The 21,588-nt window shown below is 35.5% G+C and overlaps 2 long non-coding RNA genes across 2 annotated transcripts in view; both read right to left on the bottom strand.

Annotated features, from left to right (window-relative positions):
- The window catches only part of LOC137488778 (uncharacterized), a 200,591-nt gene that overhangs the window by 46,187 nt on the left and 132,816 nt on the right, over window positions 1-21,588 (bottom strand). The window lies entirely within an intron of this gene.
- On the bottom strand, window positions 6,379-11,290 carry LOC147838732 (uncharacterized). The gene is made up of 3 exons (XR_015519984.1): window positions 9,674-11,290; window positions 8,376-8,617; window positions 6,379-7,363 (listed from the first exon to the last, which is right to left on the bottom strand). It is a non-coding gene; the product is annotated as an uncharacterized LOC147838732 (long non-coding RNA).

The following is a 21,588-nucleotide window of genomic DNA, read 5'->3' on the forward strand; positions in this document are numbered from 1 at the left end:
TATATCTCCATTTTCAGAATGTTATATGTCTGTGAACAGTTATTTTAATCTATAAATGTTGCAACAATCATGCAGATCTTTTCACGATCTCTACTAATCTAAATTTAGGCTCAAAGCACACTCTATGCAAGTGCTCAAATGCGGACATGAATGCAAAATACAGTCTCGCTGTACATATTTAGCTTGCATGATGGCATTACTCTGCCAGGAAGAAACCTTTAAAACTCTCTCAAGCTGAATGGAACATTATTCAGGACTAGGCCTGTCTCAATATATTGACTTATTGCGCAATACATGGACCTCAGTCACTTTTGGTGACGCAATATATAGTAGTCAACATTTGAAATTGATCGGAAAACAAATGTATCCAAATATTGTCCTAAGACAAGAATGGGTGTTGTTCAATAGTAGGCATGGGCCGGTATATAAGATTCTGACGGTATGATAACCTTGGAAAAATATATCACTGTTTCACGGTACCACAGTATAGTGATTATTGCTCTAAAATATATTCTTTTTAAATGTCTGGGTAAAAAAAACTAAAACCTTTTCCCCTTTTAACACAATATATTTTATTTTGAGAAACATTTAAAATATTTTGGAGCAGTAAAGATGTCAGGCTAAATAATTCAAATGAATCATTGACTTCTGCTGTCTTCATTTGTTTTAAAACACATATTTCTTTACCATTTGAATGGCATCCTTATATCTTTTCTGCTGAAGATACTGTTGTCCTAAAAAAAAAAAAAACGTAACAAAAAAAACTAGACTTCAAAACTAGAAGTCAAGTTATTATCTGTTCTTCCTAAAACTTGGATAGGGACAAGACTTTTGTCAGGTAGTGCATATCATGGAAGAGCCTGGATAACATTTAAAACTACTCTGAATGTGTCCATTTGACAAAAAAGTCACACATACAGAGTATGGCTTAACTAAATTATGGGGTAAATTTCATTTTTAGGTGAACTATTTCTTTAAAGGGCCATGACACCCCCCATTTTCGGTTAAAGTCTACTTCAGAATTTTTTCAAAAGATGCATGATTAATGGGCGTGGAGCTTCGCGAGCATCGGGCAGGAGTGGGCGTGGCCAGCAGGGGGGAAAGGGGAGTGAATAACTGTTGTTGACAGTTAGCTCACAAAATGAGACACAAACCGTGAGGAGACGCATGAGTTTATAGTTCACAAAGTTAAAATGCAAAGAAATAAGCAGTAATTTAATGCCCTGCTACATTTGTTATTCGTAATTTCATATACACATAACCACAGTTTATATCATTATAAAGATAAGTGTGTTCATGTAAACACTATAAATGAGGATTCTTCCTCGATCCCCGTGTCTAAATTATAGATCTTGAATGCAGACTCAGTGCAGCAGGTCTCCTGACCTGTCTATTTTAACCATTAGCCCTGCTGGTAATATAGAGGATTTAGGCAAACACAGCAGCACGGCGATGTGTCTGAATGTGAACGAACTCCTGATAAAAGACAGCGTCCGCCATTCTCCAATTCTCGCACTGCTCTCCCGACAAAAATGCTTGCAGCACACACACAGCTTTGCTGTATGATCGGCCCTGACAAGATCGCGGGGAAAAAACATGCAACAAACCCCGTGGATCATGGAAACAAACACATACGAGCCTTCAGAACGGCTACTGCGTGCCGTTGGTCTGTGTCTCACTCACAGCTTGCTTGAAACTGGCAGGTCTGCCTTCGGAAGGCACGTGCTCTCATGAATAATTAAGCAGCCTGCTCTTCTCATAGGATAAGAAAACTCCGCTATGAATAATAATGAGAAACCGACGCGTCATCATTGCACTTGCAGTACTGCGCTACGTCGCCGATTTTGATCCCGCCCCAAAAATCATTTTAAACCCGGAAACTGAAATTAGCTGACAAAAACTCAAAATTATCCAGTTTTCCCACAATTAAAGCGGACAGGTGCTAACATTAGCCCCTTTCACACATACAGACCTTTCTATTTTCCAGAAAGGTTGTATGTGTGAACAGGTCCTTTTTGAAAATACCGGTAAATTCGTTCTGGCTATTTTCCGGAAAGAGAAGTTGTAACATTACCGGTAATTTGGCAGAATGCAGCGCTGTGTGAATGCAGAAGGAAGATTGCCGTAATAAGCGCGTGCACGTCTAGAACGTGCTGACGTGAGACGTCTGCTTTAGCCAATCACAACAGTCAGGCGCATTTACGTCCGCGCGGTTTATGAGAATAAAAGCCTTTGAATATTTTTCCAGGCACATTTAGCTGCTAGAAGTTAGTCAGATCACGTTTATATGTTCTTCTTAATGTTAACTGTGTAAATAATCATCGATGACATGCTTATGATAAGCCGTTGTTTGTTTGCCTTCAAGCTTTGCGTGTGCCTGTGAAACAGCCTGTGAGCGCCTGCACACGCACTTATTATGAACATCTCGACATGAGAAAGTGATCCTGGGAAAGTTGTTCACAATATTGATCATCCACAGAGTTTGTAATTTAGTCAAATGTTTACAAATACAAGCGCAGCCGTTTAAAGCTCATTTGTGGTGAATAATGTCAGAATTTACCGGTATTTTGGAAGGGATGTGTGAATGCTCTTTTCCGGAAAATTTCCGCAGCGTCCTCGCCTGTGTGAACAGCGCTTTTTTGAATATACCGGTAAAGTCGTTCCGTAAATTTTCCGGATATTTACCGGTATCACTGTGTGAAAGGGGCTATTGTCTTAACTAATGCTCAACACACACAAATCTGTTCATATAAAAAGAAAAGTTCTCCAGGGTGTCCTGAACCTTTAAGAACTAAAAAATGTTGCTGTTGTATAACCATTAAATAGATGGCTTTAAATGTTCTTAAACTGTCAAATTTCACATGAGTTTCTGTGACAATATTTCACACAGCAAAAATGAGTTATTGTGGCAGGCCTATTCAGAACAGATTGCTATCTATGCACTTCAACTTTGACTAACATGCCAGCAAGATTTCAACTACAGCGTCATCATGTCTGTAATAATAGATGTGAAAGAGAAACGGTCTGACATATTCAGCTTAACCTGCTACAAACATTAACGTTCACATACAGAGAGTATCTTTCAGGCCTGTGCTATGAGAAATGCTCTTGAGCAATGCAGAAAAAGAGCAGGCCAAAAATACACTTTCTCTGCGCATTTTGGCATCTTATACTGACTCTAATATGGGAAACGCTGGCATTAAAGCAGCTTAATGGTCCCAAATCCCAGCCCGGACTGTCAGCACAGAGCCCAATATCACAAGCTAAACAGCTGCTGCTCCTTTAATTCTGTTACATCATTTATAGTGGATGGCAATGACGACATCGATGTCAACTGCATGCATGTGGCGGATTTGATGCTTTTTTTTAGTTTAGGTAGCAATGAATTATTCAAATTCGTTCACAACAACTGCCTTAAATTGAATAACCTTTGCTGCTTACACTTTTTACTAAATACGTTTTATTATAGCTTCAACTTTTGTTGTTTTGTTCCTGTGAAAATCAAGTATGATACTGTTTCTGATGCTTAAACACACGTTTAACTCTCAATCAGTAAATGTCACTCTGCAAAAGACTAAATTCAATAAAATAAATGACTATATTATAAATGTGATTCTTATGTCCTGTGTAAAATGTATCTGTTTCATATTTAACTTGTGGTATTATTGATTAACATTTAAGTGCATTTATTTGACCCCTTTTACAAGTTGTAAGATAAGCTTTTGGTGTTATCAGAATGTATCTGTAAAGCCTCAGCTCAAAATATCCATCAGATTATTTATTATGGGCTCCAGAATCTGCCCATTATGGTGTCTGAGTACAGTGTAGTTGTTTTTGTAGCCTGTGGCTTTAAATGCAAATGAGCTGCTTCTCCCCGCCCACCGTTCCCATGTGCATCTGCTTCTACATAAGATAAACAGCCACCAGTGATAGAGACAGACTTGGACGAAGCTGAAATACAGCTCAAATATACCAAGTAAGTTTATTTGATGTATTTGTGGTGGAGTTTATCCAAGCCTTTCTGAAACGATGAGTCACACACAAATGCCATTTGCAGTACAAACACACATATATACACAGTATATGCGCATTTACTGACATCACGCGACCTTGTTGATTTTAGCAGTTAAGAAATACAGCAATTTTACTGTCTTAATTACAAACATGCTGTTTTAAAAACATTTTAAACCTAAAACTTATAAAAATTACAGAGAGTTGGAGATCATATTTTAATACCAGTTTATTTGCAAAGAAATGTTCTGTGGACATGCATACATTTTATAGAAACATGGCACCTGTCAATCAATTCGGTGGGCGGGAAAAATTGCACTCCTACGTCATGTTGCACCAAAATTACTGGGATTTTGGTCCAATTTTAACGTCAGGAAATTAAAAAAAGAGATTTATTGTGTTTCTATCACTCCAGTATGATTGTGGACACACTATACCTACACAGTTCTGTCCAAACAGCTTACAAAAGTAGGTGGTCTTTAATATGTCATGTAATTTTGACATGTATGCATTAGATAGGTAAATGGTTAAACAAGTATGGTGTTATGTATTAATGAAATAACAAATGAATAAGTTTAAAGTTTTTTTAGATCATTAAACGTATTGTTGACAAATGGGTAAAATCTCATAGTTGCAGAATAGTGAATATTATAAACTTTAAGTATTCAAACTTAATGGGATTTTTTTTGGGGGGGGGGGGGGGGTGGCTTCACCATGATCCTTAACCTCTTAAGGCCCAAGGTGTATTTTACATGCATTTTTTATTTCTCTCTGCTATTTGGGCTTATTGGAACCTAATTAGAATAAAAACCCAAGTATCATCTTTTGATATAATGTACTTTTAGAAAAAAATTATGTCCATATATGTGGACTCGTGGTTCCAATTTAAATAAAACACCTTTTCCTGATTTTTTTATGCATAAATTTTTTTTTTATTGTTTTAACTGTCAGAGAGTAAAAAAATTTTTAATAATAATTGTAATACAAATGTTTTTCCATTTTAGACAGTTAAAAATAGGGTTTGGGACATTTCATATGCTGCAAAACGGTTGTAGGATGACACTGTGTGTCTGTAACAAAATATAAAACATTCATAGTATTTTAAATAGCCACTTAAGAGCTAAAATGGGCTGTCCACGTATGCAGACACTCAGGCCCTACAGGAGGTTAAAAACAACAATGTTGGCTAAGTTACTTTAAAAAGTCATTTATTATAATTACGTCATTAAAGTTGTATTTAAATGACTTTTCTAATTCTGACCTCTGGCATCAACAAGGCATTTGCGCCCACAGAACAGTTCTGTCTGGATCTCAAATCTGATTGGCTGATAGCCATGATGTATTTAAGTATAATCAGCATCCATACAGCCTCTTTACCCTTTATGTATTACTCCGCCCACATACAGCCAGCAACAAGAAGACACTACAGTTTGACAAATATTACTGCGGTTAGACAACAAAATATACTTTTGAGGCTTTTTTAGTCGAGAATATAGTTTAGATTGCAACTATGCAATTTATTTGCAAGAGTAGTGCCTATTTTAAAATATTTACAATTTTTGAAAGCTCGTTGGCGGCCAAAGATGGTTGACGTTGTCTATTCACAAGATGGCGCCAGAACCAAATAATAAGCCCTTGCTCAGTGTGTTCTCTTGTGCGCGAATAAAAAGCTGAAAAATGGAAGCCTTGTGGTTTTTAAGGTGAACCGGGTAGAGTCATTAAGAAGCTGCGAATAAGAAGCTGGATTGAGCCTTGTCCCTCCTTATCGCAAACACAACAGCAGTCTGATGAGAAATCTCTTTAGACGGACGGCATTTCATGTCACGTTCAGCCTAATAATCTTTAAATGTGAGCAAATTTTGCTGTTTTTTCATCACCTTAAGGGGTTCACACACCAGAAGAGCCGCTTCACGTTACGTTAAAGAGAATTATTCAAATACTAGCTCTAAAGTGTCGTTGGTGAATTAGTAACAGCTTCTGCTGTTCTGACGTCCGCTGCAGATGTGAATGAATGGCGGAAGAAAGTAGTTCCTAATACAAAAGGGTTTTAGACTGTGTTTGATTTTCTTTTTCATGTACAAGATTGTGTTGTCAAACTGTTGTATAAACGCAATATCACACTCGTAGCAGTGTGCTATGGCTGTGTATCAGCACTGGTGACATATATATATGGTCACACTTTACAATAAGGTTCATTAGTTCATGTTAACTCATGGTGCATTAACTAATGTTAACAAGCATGGACTTGGATGTTATTAATGCATTAGTAAATGTTTAATTATGATGAATAAATGCTGTACATGTGTTGTTCATGATTAGTTCATGTTAGTAAATCCATTAACTAATAATATAATATTATTATAATAATATATATATAATAGTATTTTGTTTAAATATGACATGTTAAATATGACATGAGTGTCTTCTGTAAATGAAGGTAAAATGTATGATAGTCAATGTTTTTTGCTTAGAATATAATGTTAAACAATGTATAAAGGGCTATGCTATTATGCTATGGCATCACTTTCAGATTAATGGATTTTTTGCATGAAATTACAGCTTCACACAAATTGTCATGAGCACTGTTTGTGAAATTGTGAAACTGACCCACTATTCTCCCTTTTCGAAGTATTTATCTTCCCAGAACAGGTCAAAGAGATCATCTAAAGAAGCTATTTTTGACTGCAAAGCTTGTACACAACTGTCAGAACTATCTGTGTGTTCTAAAATCAATATGCCTTTCTTGGCTGGAAAAAGTCTGAACAGACATTCTGGTTTGGATGTGAATGGTTTTTGGTGTCCTTGACGTGCCGACAATATGATAAAGCACCGTAATAAGAAACCCAGCTCTGCTGTCCTAATGAAAATCAAAGGGAAATGAATCATGTCCTCTTCACTGACAACGCTGTACCGTGGTGCTTATTTAAGCTTTATTCTGCTGCAGCACTATTTGCCCCAAACAGACAGCGACTCTGATGGAATCATGAAACATTTATGAGGTCCAGAGAAGAAGGTTGAGAAGAATCTGAAGGATCTTTAAAAGCAAATGCACTTTTTGTAGCACTGTATCCTTACAGTGTATTCTTTTTTTTTTATCAGACAATTTGTTGTGTATATGTCAATGTTACAAATTTTAAGCGTTTATGAGACTGCCAGTGCTCCACAGACCTGTAAATCATTTGTTTTACCACACTTTGAACCACGTTTTTATAACATTTGTGTTTTCAGCCCCCAAAAATACAATTAAAACACACACACACACACACACAAAAAGAGTTGACTCTGATTTGTTACTACAGAGAGGGAGTAAATCTTCTTAATTATGGTATTTTAGGGTTTTAGTGTTTAGGGTCTGTCTTTCTACTGTTATGCAGATGACACTAAAATGTACCTGCCTTCAAAACAGAATTGTAGTGGACTGGAGACTCTTATGTCTTGCCTTGCAGATGTGAAAGCCTGGTTGTCTTTAAACTTTTTAGATTTTAATCAGAGCCAAACTGAAACAATTGTGTTGGGCTCGTCAATTCATTCTAGGACACCACCCACTGATCTTGGTGAATTGGGTTTGTCTGTGAAGCCTTGTGTAAAAAATCTGGGTGTAATCTTTGATGATGGCTTAAGATTTGATAAGCAGATTAACGCAGTGGTCAAATCCTGCTTTTTTCAGCTTCGACTTTTAAAAACGGTCAAACCTATTTTATCTAGAAAACATTTTGAAAAAATTCTCCATGCTTTTATTACTTCAAGATTGGACTACTGTAATGCGCTATATTTTGGGATCAGTGAGACAACTCTATCCCGCCTACAGCTAGTTCAAAATGCTGCTGCAAGGCTTTTAACCTGCACCAAAAAATATGACACCATCACACCAGTACTGCGCTCTGTGTCACTTTTAAAATTCTTCTCCTGGTTTTTAAATCTCTAAATGGCTTGGCTCCTTCCTACCTGTCAGACCTGTTGACTGAACATCAGCCTGGTCTGTCTCTTCAGTCATCAAACCAGAGACTATTATACATTCCAAAGTCGAGGCTGAAATGCAGGGGTGACCAGGCTTTCGCAGTAGCTGGTTCTACTTTGTAGAATGCTATGCTCCTCTGTATTAGGTCTATATCATCGCTGTCTGTTTTTAAATCTAGGTTGAAAACTTACCTTTTTGATTTGACATTTTATCACTGAGAATTGTTTGTTTTAGCTATAATAACTATTAGTGAGATTTGGTTGTTTTTACCTATATTAACTATTAGTGAGAATTGTTTGTTTTAGCTATAATTTTATACTTGTTCTTTGTGATTTATTGTTCAGCACCTTTGGTTGTGTTTAATAGTGCTATATAGATAAAATTGACATTGACAAAATTGACATACAACCCCATATTAAAATGCATTAAAAAAACATTGTGTTTAAAAAGTAATTAACATTCACTATAAAAAAAAGTTGACTCAACTAAAATGAAGTCATGTACTTTTGGGTACTTTTCTGTACTTGGGTTAAGCTCAAAAAGTTGCCTTACAATTTTAAGTTGAGTCAATATCTTTTTGTAGCCCATTGTAAATTACTGCTAATTTTTTCCACGCATTTTAATACGGTGTTGTGTAAACACCAATGACTGTAAAAAATATGGACGACGCGACAGCCCTTTTTCCCATTGAACGCCTTGAGGGCAAAACGCCTGCTTGACGGGCACAAACTGTCGCAAAAGACTGCTGAAATTGGAGCCAGATATGCGCAGAAGGATTGTCTGATGGAGCCAGAGGAGGAGCCGCGAAAATGAGCAGAGTCGAGCTTCCAATCAAACGCTTTATGTAAAATCAACTACGCCCCCCGAACTTCTCAGCATGCGTTTGCTGTCATATCAACACAAATGGATGTAATAACGTTAACAAATATGAGGGTTTTATATATTCAATCGCGCCAGCTCCAGGCCGCAGCGCATAACTTACTCGCGGCGTCGCGGGCTGATTCCGGCTCGCATGCGGCAGCGCCTGCTCGCTCGGCCGCCGCATCTGGCTCGATTGACTCGGGCTGGAATTGGGTAGTGAGTCCAGGCATCCGGAGTAGGTCCAGCAGAGGTAACATTAGTCAGTCTGAGCTCTAAGAGATAAGTCTCCGGCAGGCGAGAATCTAGCCGGAACTGTGTTTTGCTATCTGGGTGGCTAGGCGTGTATCAGCAAACTAATAAAGCCTGAAAAAAGCCCTGAACTTAGCGAATAAACAGTGTTCCACCAGAATCATGTATGTCAGAAACTATAGTTTACTGCTGAACTCATTTTGTCATGGTAAAATAACACAGAAATCGAATAATAACATTTCAGTCTACTTCAGTCTCCTGCCGAAGCTCAGACGCCGCGCTTTGAGAAACTGTCAATCACAGCTGTCAATCACGATGACACGCCCAGCATTAAATTACTGCTAAAAACAAACTGTTTACAAAAATGAAGATCTGCACCTATTTCAGCACAATAACCAGTGCCTTAATCGACCAGAACTATCATTCGGGACATTTTATTGCAAGTGTAATATTTTTTTTTATTTGGGCTCAAGTCTCCTTCATTAAAACGGAGGAGGCGGGCTTTATGACTTGTACTGCAGCCAGCCCCCAGGGGGCGATCTAACGGCTGAGACCTTCACTCAAACGTAGGCTTGCGGCACACTTGGTAAACACTAAACACTAAAATACCATACTCAGTGGTTAATTTGTGAGTTGTGATATCCTGGAACAGATCGGGGTAATGAATCCGGCATGTTACCCAAAGATGGAGAGGTGTCGCGAACAAAAGTGTAGGGGGAGAAGGTCGTTAGATGGCAGAATGCCGTTGCGAACGAAGGAGGACAGTAAAGAGGGTTGAGGAGTCGCGGAAGAAAGTGAAAGTGTACAGCGGATGGGGGGGCAGTGGCGCCCCCAGAAAATTTTCTTACCCAAAGATGTAGAGGTGTCGCCTTACGTGCCAACACACCCGTTTTTCTCCCGTATTTTAGACCCACCTCCTGCATTGTTCTATCACCCAGAAAACTCCCGGAATTCCACCCCCCGCTCCTCAGCTTTTTGGTACAATCCCTTCAAACCCGCTCTCCGCATTTCAGTTTGCACACACCTTTCCCCCCGCTCCTCATTTCGCGCGCACACCCCTAAAACTTGCAATGTAATAGTTTACTTTTCGTTTTTCAGGATACAATAAAAAAAATTTAAAAACGTATAAGAACTATTCACACTTTTCTAAAAATGGTTTCGAAGAATAGTGAAAAAGACTGTCTACCATCAAGCCCCTTCCTTCTTTTATATATTTTTTTCCTGGTAGCTTACACATACATATGACGCATGACATTAGCTTACAAATGAAACATCATGTACATAATATAATATCACAAAATATACAAATCAATTGCTGTATCAATTACCAATAATTGTATATCTCAAAATAAATAATATAATAATACAGAAAAATATTACAAATCTCTTTATGGCTCTAAGAAAACACTATCGGTTGGGATTAGGGAGGGGGGCAGGTTTGTTCAGTCTATATCTGACATGCATAAAAATAACGTTGAGATTGGCAGAAATGTACACAGCTCAAATAACACATTTAAGAAAACGTGCCCCAGTAATTTATTTTTAAACTGTCAAAAATGTACATGCCTGCATACACATGTAGTGATTTTTTTAACAGCCCAGGGTACATATTTCTCAGTTCTCAAAAAATTTAAGGAAAAAAGCTAAAAATTTCCCAACCCAAGCTCATCGAAGGTATGTGCCCAGGGTACACATTTCTCAGTTCCCAAAAATGTAGGCCTGGGCACATATCCATATTAAGCCTAGGTTGAGAATTGGCTTTTTTTTTCTTCTTTTGGATTAATTTCATAGTTTGGTTTTCAAATCTACATTTGTATGACATCACGTTTTGACATATATACAGTATTTACCCATAATATAAACTGAATTTTACTGTAGGACAGTTAAGCAGTATGTTACTGAATTTTAAAGTTGCATTGTGACAGTTATATTCAATTATATACAATTATCTGTCTGTTTTTTTAAAAGTAAATATACACAATACTGTAAATACATATACAGCAAGGTAAACGGTGATGTAAATGTAAATAAGATACCTTTGCTGTAATTGATTTACAGTAAGTTACTGGCGAACTGCAGTCAGTAAGTTACTGTTTATTCTACAGAAAACGCAAAATTTGCATTTGAAGACTGTCATACTGTTAAAAATGTTATCTTAATGTGTGCCTCTCATAAAATGTTGGATATGTTCAGTAAACTGTATTTAACAGAGAAAAAACAAGCTAGTATTTTATGCAATTGACCAATATTGGTGTTGGCAGAACGTTTTTTGTTAAAAATTAGTAAGATCTTATCGCTATGACCTTATACAAACCTATTTAGCTTTTCTAAATACCATTCTTAGTTTTTGTTGCCATTCCTGATGATCATTGTTGCAAACTGTCACTTTTTACAGGTATTTGTTGCTTAATATTTCCAGGATTCTTTGATGAATATAAGCCAACATATTGAGACTGTAAATACACTTCATCTAAATAGAGTGGAGATTATTCTAGACAAAGACAAAAAGCAGGTCATCTCTAAATATCTCAGCTCTCCTTGGACTAAAAGCACTTCTGACTCCAGTCTGAAACAGGTTTATCTGTCAGTGGCCTAGTTTATCGATGCAGGAAAAAAGGCTCACAAGTCCCATTGACAACAATGACGAATATTTTAGCAATCACACCAACAAACAAGAAAGCTCTGTTTATGATAAGAGCATTGTATTGTTGTCTGCTCCTCAAATTGCTTTGGAAATGTTTTAGAACCTGTGCCCGTACACATAATCTGCCATATTATATTGTAACCCTACACTCAGAAATAAAGGTACACGAGCCTGTCACTGGGGTGCTACCTTATCAAAAGGTACAAATTTGTACCAAAAAGGTCCATATTAATACCTCAAGGGTGCATATTATTACCTTAACAGTACAAAAAGTTTTCCTCTTAAAATGTATTGTTACTAATATATACTTTTGAGGTGCCAATACGGACCCTGTAAGTACAAATGTGTACCTTTTGAAAAGGTACCACCCAAGTGACAGCTCGCGTACCTTTATTTCTGAGAGTGTATGATATATTTATTAGGGGTGTCACGATTTAGATTTTTATTCGAAATCGATCGAAATTTATGCTCAATTTCGATTATCGAATCAAAAAATAGAATCGTCGATGCTGCCACGCCCCCATGTCACGTCAGCTTGGCTTGCCAAGCGGGGAAAAAACAGGCTTGTTGAAGTGCTTGTTAAACTGCAGACGCAGGAGACCCGTCGACAGAACTTAAACCCTCTCCTCTTTCAATGAAGTCGCCGGTGTGTAAGCATTTTGGATTTCCAGTGAGTTATGTTGACAACGTTCGTGTTGTCAAAAAAAAAAAAAAACACAGTTTTGCAAGCTCTGCTATGTACGGATTACGTACGGTTCGTCCGATAGACAACACCGGCATCGCGATCCTCCGCCCGCCCCCGTTGCAAATTCGTTTGCGAAAAGTACACACTCAGGCCCTGTTTACACTGGCTTTGTTTTTAAATGGCATTTTAGAACGACAACGATTTGACATCCACAGTGGCGTGTAGCATTTCTGAGCATCCCTCCTTCCTCTCTACCTCTGAAAATGTACATCACGTGACCACACAGACACAGACGCACACAGCCATGCGCTCGAGACAGAAGGTCCAGGCAGTCAGAGGACTGCTTCAATCTTTCACTCACTTGCACTTAGTCATTTTAGCGAACACCTCAGATACTGTTGGCTGGTTCCTGTTGGTTGTGCGTCTTTTTTTACCGACACCATTATAACGACACAGAACACTGCCTATTCACGAGTCCCGCAAAAAAAGTGATTGACAGGTGGTAATTATGTGTGTATCTTGCCTTTATTCATTTACTGTATAATTTGTTTATGGGTAAAACAAAGACCATGCAGGTCAGGTAGTTTAAACGGTAGGCTACAAATAATTAATTGGTCATTAATTAATTATTCATAATCGAAATCGAATCGTGCCTTCAGAATCGAAAATGTAATTGAATCGAGGATTTGGAGGATCGTGACACCCTTAATATTTATAATACTTATATTCTTAGTGGAAGGTTAAATTAGTGCATTACTCTGTTATTTCTCATCTGCAGGCATTCCAGTGTTTATTTAAAGGTGTTTAATTTAAGGGTGGTAAAGTGTGTGTGTGCCAAAAGGCAGCTTTGAATGTTATCGCTTTTAATAGAAAGCTCATTTACACCCTTCAGGCTTTCCTATATTCTCCTGTGACCAACAAAATTTACAACCTAATGACACCAGAGAAAAGGGACTTACTCTAATATGCCACAGCCAAAAGGGGAGTTTATGTATCATGTGACAGACTATATGACATTTTAGATCTATTAAATGTGCTTCAGCGTTAACCTTTGACTTCTCAAGGTTTGACTTTCAACTTAAAATACTTAAAACTGTCCTTAGTAATGAATGAAATACTCAAACACTTAAAAGTCTTCAAAGGGTTACTGTTGCCTTAGCTAAGTTTAATGCAACATTTAGTTGTGAATAATGTTTTTAGAAGTGGTAGTCTGTGATATTTAGGGTCTGTTATATCATACGTCTGTCATATTAGGGGTTAACAATCCTTGTGCTAAAGAATGATTTATGAACTGGAGTGTTGCTCAGTTACCTAATCACCATTGTGTCCTTGAGCTCCAGGGAAACCGTCCCTGCAGAAAGTGCACCAGATGTCAACATATCACAATTTTTTTTTAAGGGGAACAGTTTACTCCAAAATCAAAGCTTCGTCATCATTTACTAAATCACACATTGTAAAATAAGTACACTGAAGTAAATGCGTTCCTGTAATTATTATTGTGTATTTTATGTATTAAGGAAGCAATATATTTTAATAGTGTCAAGCCCGAAATTATTCATATCCCTGCAGTATGAATAGTTTCAGACTTGCCTAAGTACAAACTAAATTTAAGTACAAACTAAAATGTTTCTGTACACTTAATTGTGTTATATTTACAATTAAATAAACATCTATACACTGTAAAAAAATTTGATCAATTAGTATTGACAGCATATGCTTTTAGTTCATTGTAACTTATTAAACTAAGTTAATCATGTTCTAACTTAATTTTATAATTTTCACAAGCTTTTTTAAGTCAGTTTAACAAAATATAAGTTCAATATAAGGCAACCAGTATTTTTTTTACATTGTACTAGTTTATCTTTATATGTATGTAAAATTTATTTGAACTTCAGGGCTTTTTCAGCCACTTAAGAAGGACAAAAAATGGCTGAAATATACATTGATATATTATAAATAAACCTAAATCGGATTTCATTTATAGTCGCATGGCATATTTAAATACATTTTACACATGGTGATGACAAAACTGCAATTAAATTTAGAATATATTCACTTTAAATGTAGCATTGAACCACATTTACATGTATAGTTAATAATAAGACATGCTTTTATATGTCAGTTAGCAAAAATAACTGAACATGTTAAAGTATGACTTAATTATTTCAAAGTGCATTTTTACACTTTACTTGCGTATATCAAAACAATTTGTGTTGGGGCAACATGAAGGAATTAAGTTAACTCATTAGCTTTTACAAATTTAAATGTATTGAACATAAAATAATCAAGTTGTCCCTAGAAAAACTCAAGAATTGTACTGTTTCGGTTCATTTTAAATAAGCACACTGTAAAAAATGCCTGGTTCCACACAACCCCTTCAATCGTATTGTTAGTCACCAGCGAGCTACTGGGGATCGCTGGAGAACTACAAATCTGCCACCAAATGCACTACAAATCCTGTCATGCACCTCACACACACCTGCTCCGGTTTTCCCTGATGACACAGACACACAGCTGAAGCTCATCATTGATTCCTTACCAGGACTATAAAGACACCTCTCATTTTCACACACATGGCTGAGTCTTATTTGTTTTAGAGAACATCTAGACTCTTTTTTTTTTTCTTGCCTTGCCGAACCCTTTCTTTGTTCTGTTGTTTACATAGTGTGCCGGCTGGACCGACCTCTTAGCCTGTGACCCGACTTCTCTTTTTGCTTTACCTGTATGTACCCGATTGCTCCTGTGTTTGACCTTTGCCTGCCTGACCATTCTCTGTTGAATAAATACTGCAGTTAGATCCTCACCTTTGTGTCTAGTGTCCTCACATTACACTCTTCTAAACGCAAATTGATTAAGTTATTTGAATGTTTGATTTTTTTCACTTTAAGTTGATTTAAGTTGTCCCTAAAAAAATAATAATAATAAAAACGAAAGAACTGTGTATTTTAGCTTATTTTAAATCAGTAGTTTGAACAAACGGCAAACTTATTTTTTAGAGTGTACAGAGCATCATACACTCGCCGCATTACTGGCTTTAATGGAAATTTGCTGCACTTGAGACTATTAATAAAACATCTCTCTCTCTCGTACTGCAATAGCCTCATGACTGCTGTTGCCCTTCAACACACTGCGCTATAAAAGGACAGTGTGTGTGTATGAAAGGCCAGACCACAGAAATAGCCTCCCTGGATAACACAGCAAACTCCCTTTATACTGAGCCACAGTGTCATTATCCATCATCACACCTGATTCCTCATTTCACACTACTAAACCTCAGCGTTTGGGTGTTATTCCAGCACATTTTCAGCTGAACTGGCATGCAGATTTTAAGATTTAATTCCTTATTGAATTATTGACGCACTAGATGCAGCTGCACTTTCAGAGCCAAAAGGGAAGTGGAGCGATTTCACAAGTTCATTGACTTGATGGATTTCGGATGAGTTTTGACCTCATTGAATGGTTTGAGCAAACTGTGATCATGTGAATGGTGAAACTATTGTTTTAAGCAGTCAGGTTGCTGTGGATTTTTCACTTGACACTCTCAGAAATAAAGGTATAAGAGAAAAGATAGATCATTTGTACTTCAAGGATTTCAAATAGGTACCTCAAGGGTACGGGGAGAACAGGGGTGAAAGTACCATTTAATAAAAACAACTTGTTTTAAAAGGATACTGTCTTAGACAGAAATATACTGAGATGCTGAGGCTACTCACTCATAGTGGTCTATCAATATCCAAAACAATCTCAAGGCAATTCGTAACTTTTTCATTTAGTGGCTAATTCATATCAATTCATACGATTTAATTCGTACATTTTAGTGCGATTTGCTTATCCCCCAATGACGGTTGGGTTTAGGGGTGGGGTTAGGTGCCACGCCTCCTTTTTAAAATCGTACAAATTCGTACAACTGAACTCGTACGAATTAGCCACTAAACTGCCAAAATGTAAAATACTTCCGTTTCCTCGGGAGATCAGGTTTCAATATCGGGTGGTATTTTGAACGAATGTTGAACAACTTCAAAATAACTTCACTTTAAACATAAATTGCACATTGTTACTTTTGACCCCATCAGCAGGGACCAAAAGAAACAACATTTGCTAGATTTACAATATTTGACGAAAGTCTTGTCGCCTATCCAAGTTTTAGGAACAACAAATAATAACTTGACTTCTTGATTATTTGGTATCAGAAGTGGCTTATATGAAAGGCAAACGTTTGATTTTGAATGATTTAATTAGAACAGTAAGGTCTTTGTTTAGACAAAAGTCTTTTCACTGAACAGAAATAATGTCCAGTAAAGAATTTAAAGTCATGCTGCAGTGGAGACAGAATGAATATTGTGTCTGACTCCATCGTGAGCTTGGAGGACTGCATCCATACATCTCTGCATTGACTCAAATCACTGATATATAAAGTCATCTGGAATGGCAAAGAAAGCTTTCTTGCAGGGCTCCCAGAGTTCATCAAGATTCTTTGGATTAATTTTCAATGCCGCCTCCTTCATTTTACGCCAGACATGCTCAATAATGTTCATATCTGGTGACTGGACTGGCCAATCCTGGAGCACCTTGACCTTCTCTGCTTGCAGGAACTTTGACGTGGAGGCTGAAGTATGAGAAGGAGCGCTATCCTGCTGGAGAATTTACCCTCTCCTGTGGTTTGTGATATAATGGGCAGCACAAATGTCATGACACCTCAGGCTGTTGATGTTGCCATCCACTCTGCAGATCTCTACCTCCTACCCCTTTTCCAAATGATCAACTGGAAGTTAGGTTATTATTAGTTGCTCTTACAACTGGGATCGACGACTAGATTTTTGTCAGGTAGTGTACTGGCTTAATCTTCTCTTAATCTGACTAAAACCAAATATATTTTGTCCTTTATGTCTGCAAAAAAATATTAAACCGAATTTTCATCTTAAATTTCAGCTCCATCAAATGCTTCAAAAGAAATCCAACAATGCAAAATGTTAACAATTTCTACAATTTTTAAAAGTTTTTTTTATTATTATTACTGGCAATGCATTACTTTTATAAAACATCTGAATCCACTCACTAAAAACTCTAATGTGGAAGTGAAAAATTAGGTTAGTGTATAATCAGTGGCATATAATATAATATAGTATATTAAAAATTAAAAACAATAACATATAATAATATTAATTATTATTGATGATCAGGTGCTAAACATAGTTATTATTAATATTTATTTATTTATTTATATAAATGTAGGGAAGAAACTTTGCACAAAAAATATTGCTTTTCAAGAATAATTAATCAATATTAACCAATAATACTACAATTTACAATAACTTTTTTATATAGAAAATTTAATAATTTTTTTATAGGAATCTTTTTTATATATTGTCATTTATTTCAAATAGGCTACTATATGCATTCTAATGTAGTACATTAACATTAATAGCAATAATTTATAACATTATAAATTGCTATTTATTAATTATTTTAATATACTGTATTAGAATGCATTTAGCAGCCTAATTGAAATTAACGATACTAAAATATTCCCTATATAAAAAATTCCCTATATAATGCCTATATATTGATGGTTGGGTGTCAAATCATTATTATTTATTTATTTATTTATTTGTTTATTTAAATATTTGTTTATTTATATTTATATAAGGTTTGGAAGAAAATTTTGTACAAATAATATTACTTGCCAATAATAATTCAGCAATATTAACCATTATTCAAAATATATTTTAGTGTTTTTTATTTCAAATAGGCTACTATATGCACTCTAATGTAGTACATTAACAATAATAACAATAATTTATAATATTATAAACTGTTATTAATTATTCATTTTAATATACTATATTAGAATGCATTTAGCAGCCAAATTGGAATAAACAATACTAAAATAATCCCTATATACAAAATTCCCTATATAATGCCTATATATTGATGGTCAGGGTTAAATCATTATTATTTATTTATTTATTTGTTTATTTATTTATTTGTTTATTTATATAAGTTTTGGAAGGAAATTTTAATAATATTACTTGCCAATAATAGTTCAGCAATATTAACTATAATTTAAAATATATTTTAGTGTTCTTTATTTCGATTGGGCTACTATATGCATTCTAATGTGGTGTATTAAAATGAATAACAATAATATATATTTTATTAATTATTATTGATGATCTTATATATTATTATGCATTATTGAGGCTGTTAAACAGTTATTATTATTATCATCAATATTAAAAGCATCCACTTTGAAAATGTTATTTATTCTATATATTTCTTTTTACTCATGTATTAATTTCTTCTTTTTTTGTGGGTTTTTTAACCTGCTTTTATAGCTCAACATATTCAATCATTTGATAAATTGGGGGGAAAAAAGATTAATAATGCATGGATGATGCAGGGAAAAAATTACGTTTAAACTGTGTAAAATATATACGGTTCTTTTTACATTGTAATAATATTTCTGTTTTTTATTCAAATAAATGCACACTTGGTGATCATGAAACATCTTAGAAAACATTTGGTGCAACAAAAAAAAAGACGAGAGAAAAAAAACACTTCCGTTTTGGATGTTCTCAGGCTCACGTGCGTGCACATTTGAGGCATGCATGTGTTTATATGGCTTAGTGTGTGTATTGGTTTATTACACTGTTTATTGTGGCACTGAAAGAGATCCTGTGAAAGGGATTTGAACGCGGATCTGTTTCATTGGCAAACTCTCAGCTTCTCTCAGCGTGCAGATTCACCGCGCATGTGTTCAGTACACAGATACTGAGAAAACAAGCTGTCTGCTGCAGCCACTGTTTATTATTTACACCCATAAACAATTTAATCCAATCAAACATCAAAGCTTAATTTAATTATCCAGTTTAAACATTTAGAGATCTTGTTTCTATTAAAAATAGATACTGTAAAGAGACCACCCACACATTTATATAGGTCATACTTTGATTATTAAAGTCTATGAGTGAGAGTCGGTAGCCTAAACGCGTTTTTTATTATAGATAAATTATTATTGAACTATTACTGTGCCGTCTCGTGTAGGATGCTTAATTTAGCGATATTTAAATGTCTTCAGAGCTCAAAATTGGGAGAAATTAGCGTTTTGCGTGTGTTTGGCGCCCTCTTTAGGTATCGGTGTGTTATAACACTTAAGATGGTTTTGCTCAGTCTACAGATTTTATTATTGTTTAAGCACTTAAGATTTCACGTTAACAATGAAATTTTAGTGCTAATCAGAGATTTAAGTGTTCATCTAGCATGTTATACACTGGCATTAAATTGCATTAATAACATCAAAAAGGAGATATTTCATTAGAACATCTGAAATAATGCTATTCTGTACTCAGTACACTGTAAAAATTCTGGGTTCAACAACTCCATGCTGTCTCAACACAATCTTATTAATTTAAGTAGATTGAAAATAAAACAATTAAGTTGTCCCAAAAAACACTTAAGAATTGTGTTGTTTCAACTCATTTTAAATAAGTAGTTATTTACTTACAACTTGCAACTTATTTACAACTCATTTACTTGCATGTATAATCATTTCACAACTTCTCCTTTCTTGTTGTATGACAGTTGTTATTGTTGTATTTTAGTTCGCTTTTACATAAAAGTGTTGCATGCAGAACTGTTGCAAACCATTTATTTGTGTTGAATTTAAAAAAACAAATTCAATTTAATAATGTTCAACTTAATTTTGTTTGTTTAAATTCAGCCTGAATAAATTGTTTACAACCACTTAACTTAAAAAAAATTGAGTAAATCCAAGGAATCATCTTTGAATAATTTTTTTTCAGTGTATTCTAGAAAACAGGGAACATTCGCAAAATGTTTTTCCAAAAGTTATGAACAAACACTCTGTAACATTTAAGGAACTTTAGTTCAACGTTGTCGCAGTAACGCAGCACAAACATTCATTTTACTCCATTCATAGTAGTGGAGGTTCATGTTATGTTCAACGTTACAGTGTTAAACATATTATATACACGACGTTAACGTCCAACGTTTTACACTATTTTTTTACGATTTTAGTATTGGTGAACTAAATGACATGACTTGTTTCAAAACGTTTAGAGAACAAGTAAAAATAATGTTCCCATATTGTTTATAAAATAGAGAATTCCTTTGCACGCACAAAAGCTTGTAAAGAAACATCTAAAATGTTTTTATAACAATGTAAACCTTATCCAGACATTAAAAATTTAAAAAAATAAAAAATAGCTTGGATACTTTTCTAAAGGGAAATTATGGGAACCCATGAAGTGCCTTAAAGGGATAGTTCACCCAAAACTGTCATTATTTTCTTGCCCTTCATTTGTTCCAAACCAGTTAAAATTTCTTTCTTCGTTTAAAACCATCCAGGAGAAGATAATGCATTACGATATTGGGCTATAGTTGCGTTACCTTTCTATGGTAATATTGCATTACGTTAATTTTGAGTTACCTTTGCGTTATCTTCCCATGTAGCAAAGAATTCTGGCCCAGATTTGTCATATATCTGGCACAGCAAGCATTCATCCGACACTGGCATACAGCATGTGGGCCAAACACGGCCCGGGTTTGGCAGAAGTTGCACTGTATTTAAGGTGGCACACAAGATTTGGGCCAGATGTAAAATGTAGTATTTTGGCCAGATGTTAAAAACTGATATGTGGGCCACGTAAGTTTGGTCTATCTTGACCCACATTTTAAATACATAACAATAATTTTTGAGTGAAGAAAAGAAATTCTACCACCAATCGGGACACAGCTTATCTGGCCCAGTTCAGGCCCAGTTATGAGTTATTAACTTGGCTGTGACTTGACCCAGATATGGTCCATGTTTGGCCCTTGTCTGGAAGCCAGACTTGGTCTAGTCATGTGCCATAATTCACTGCAGCATGTGGGCCAAGCAAAACCTGATTGTGTGGGTCAGAGCTGGGCCAGAGAAATTTTGCTATGTGGGTTACCCTATGAGGGTTAATCTCTTTCAGAACTTGCAGGGTTTTATTTTATTTATTTTTTTAAGAAAAAAAAGAGGTCTGCAATTAAAAATGCACTGTATGACCTACACCTTCATTCATCTACTTAAAAAAAAAAAGAAAAAAAAAAAGCTTATTAATTAAAATAAAAAGTTTTTTTTTTTATAACTGATTTTTTTTTTTAAGTAATGTGTTACTCGTTTCTTTAAAGAGT

Source organism: Danio rerio, chromosome 21 (assembly GCF_052040795.2).
Source record: "Danio rerio strain M-AB ecotype USA chromosome 21, GRCz13ab, whole genome shotgun sequence".
Lineage (NCBI taxonomy): Eukaryota > Metazoa > Chordata > Actinopteri > Cypriniformes > Danionidae > Danio > Danio rerio.